The sequence below is a fragment of the Balaenoptera ricei genome, chromosome X (genome assembly GCF_028023285.1).
Source record: "Balaenoptera ricei isolate mBalRic1 chromosome X, mBalRic1.hap2, whole genome shotgun sequence".
Classification (NCBI taxonomy): domain Eukaryota; kingdom Metazoa; phylum Chordata; class Mammalia; order Artiodactyla; family Balaenopteridae; genus Balaenoptera; species Balaenoptera ricei.
This window is the reverse complement of record NC_082660.1, coordinates 79,476,286-79,478,892: the sequence shown is the minus strand read 5'-3', so window position 1 is coordinate 79,478,892 and position 2,607 is coordinate 79,476,286. Positions and strand designations below refer to the sequence as shown.

The window sequence follows — 2,607 nt, the reverse complement described above, 5'->3', positions numbered from 1 at the left end:
ACATTTTAAGTTTAATTATAGCAAGCTAGCATACACAAAAACATGATTCATAACCAGAATTTAGGTAAATTGTTAGAAAATTTTCAAAAGATCAGAGTCCCATTTTCTGATGATGTCATTTTTTTTTTTTTTTTTTTTTTTAGGTTTTGGCCTTTAGTCTGAAAAAGTGTTGATTGAAAGTGTACAACAGAGAGTGGGTACAAGTGGCTGGAAGTGGCTGGGGGCCATGAATCTACCATTAAAAAACAATGTCCTTAAATAAAGTTCACAGAGTAAAAACCAGAACCAACAGTCCTTCCCTCCAACACAATAGAGCACAGGCACAGAACCGGTGATGAGACCCAAGGAGCAAGGAGGAGGCTGGGGAGGACAGCAGAGGCAACCAGGCTGCTGTGTGGAGGGACAGCCCTCTTTGGAATGGTCTGAGCAAAGCCATCCAGCTCCCCCTGCACACCTCATAACCACTGCTAAAGATAAAGGAAAAAGACAAAACTTAATCTCAGTCTGGAGGGCTCAGAAATCAGTCTAGGTGGGCAGGGGTCTGGATAACTGCTAGTCCTGCTTGGCCTTCTTCTTGTTGTCACTGTTGCCATTTTCTTCAGCCTCCTCAGTAGAGAGCTCCTCCTCCAGTTTCTGCTTGCCACTCTCTAGCTGAAGCTCTGCTGTGTTTCAGGGCTTGAAGCAAATGATGATGCAGATCAAGTTGTCACATCCTGTACTGTCCCCAGAAGTGTCTGGTGCCAGGCAATGATCCAGCAGCTCTTCCACGATGGATGAGAATAACCGAAGCTCCCTATTTTCATCACGCTGGCCGATCTTTGATTGAATAAAGTCTATAACTTCCTGGCTGCTCATCACATTCCAGATGCCATCACAGGCAATGACCATGGATTTGTGATTGTCAGTGAGAGTCAGCACCTTGATGTCGGGAAGGGCCGAAGTCATCTGTTCCTCAGGTGGCAAGTTCTTGTTTCTCTTGTAGAAGTGGTCTCCAATGGCTCTGGAGAGGTTGAGGCCACCATTGACTAGCCCATCCATGGTGACCTTGCCACCAGCATTCTTGATGCATGCTAGCTCCACTTCACCCTCTGGTTTGTGGTCATAGGACATGTCTAAAGCTTTGCCAGCCTCAGACACCACACAGTGGGAGTCTCCTGCATTGGCTACAATCAACTGCTTCCCTCATATCAGAGCCACCACCGCTGTTGTACCACTGTCAGAGCCAGGCTCCTCTTTGCCTTCCATCCAAGGCACCATCATCTCCTCTTCTTCTTCCTCATCCTCTTCAGCCTCCTCAGTGTCATCCTCATCTTCCTCATTCTCTGCCTCGTCACTGCTGTAGCCATCTTCCTCCTCACTGCATTCCTCACTGTCTTCCTCTTCCTCCTCCACCTCATCTGACTCATCCTCACTGTCCTCAAAAACTTGGACTTAGCAACTTGACGCAGCTTGTCGGAGTCTGAAGAGTAGGAAGGCCCAGCCTCACCAGTGAGAGTGCCAGGCTCCCCACCTTGGCCTGCCTCAGTCCCACATTCTGAGTTGGAGGAAAGGCCCATGTGAGCCTTGGCTGTGGGGCCATTTTCCTCTGAAGAAGTTTCCCTAGATGGATCCTCAGGTCCTGCCTCCCCATTGAGACCCTGGGACCCTGGTTCCTCTCCTGTCCCAGCGCCAGATTTGCTGTGGGGAGAACCCTTGTGACAGTTCTGTCCATAGCACATCAGCAGCTCTTCAGTAGTCATGGTAGCCTCTTCATGCAGCAGTGCAGTCTCCTCATTGTCCACATCATCTTCATCAGCTACTTTTTCTTTTTCATCCTCAACCTCAGTGGGTTGCCCTGCAATCTGTGCCAGCTCCTTAATGACTTCCTCAGTGGTCAGTTTAGCATCAATAGCCATGAAAGCATCTTCCAAAGCCTTCTGTAGCTTCCTTTCTTTGTAGGCCTTCTGATCTTTGATGATATCATGAAGATATTTGGCACAGTACAAGGCAACTTCCTGCCCTCCATGTCCATCCTAGACAGAAAACATAGCTGTCTCACTGTTCAGCTCAGGAATACAGTTGTGAGCATCCTCTGCAGTCTAGCAGCCTTAGCCTAGGAGATCTCAGTACAAATGGCAGAATGTTTGGGTGTTGGAACTCTAGACCTGTCCCATTTGGATTTGTGGCAACTCCATGGAGACGCCCCAGCCTTGCATGGCGGAGAAGCCTTACAGCAGCGGCAGGCACAGGGTGCCGACCCCGTCCCAGGAGCACTTCACCACGTTGGGCTGGGAGATGTAGGCAACCATGGAGGTGGCTGACCAGCAGCCTTGGGGCAGGCGAACAGAGAGCGACGCGTGGCAGGAGCCGCCGGGTTACGCGGCGGACGACTCAAGGTGCAGGTGAAAGGCGCGAGGTGGGCCAGGAGGCGGTAATGTGACAGAAGCAGAGAGGGAGTGGAAGGGGAAACGGTACCGCTTCAGACCCTGCCCGGCTGGCGCGGCGCTGATGATGTCATTTTTAAAGTAAATATCTTTCAATAAAGGTTAATAAAGCCCAGCTGTCCTCAGAATAATGAAGCTTACTATATCCTCATGTATGTCTACTGCCAAAATTGGACAAGAAGTT

General features: G+C 49.6%; 1 pseudogene; it reads right to left on the bottom strand.

Moving 5' to 3' along the window:
- Positions 1-503: 503 nt before the first annotated feature.
- Positions 504-2,288, bottom strand: LOC132357424 (protein phosphatase 1G-like; annotated as a pseudogene).
- Between the last annotated feature and the right edge of the window lie 319 nt (positions 2,289-2,607).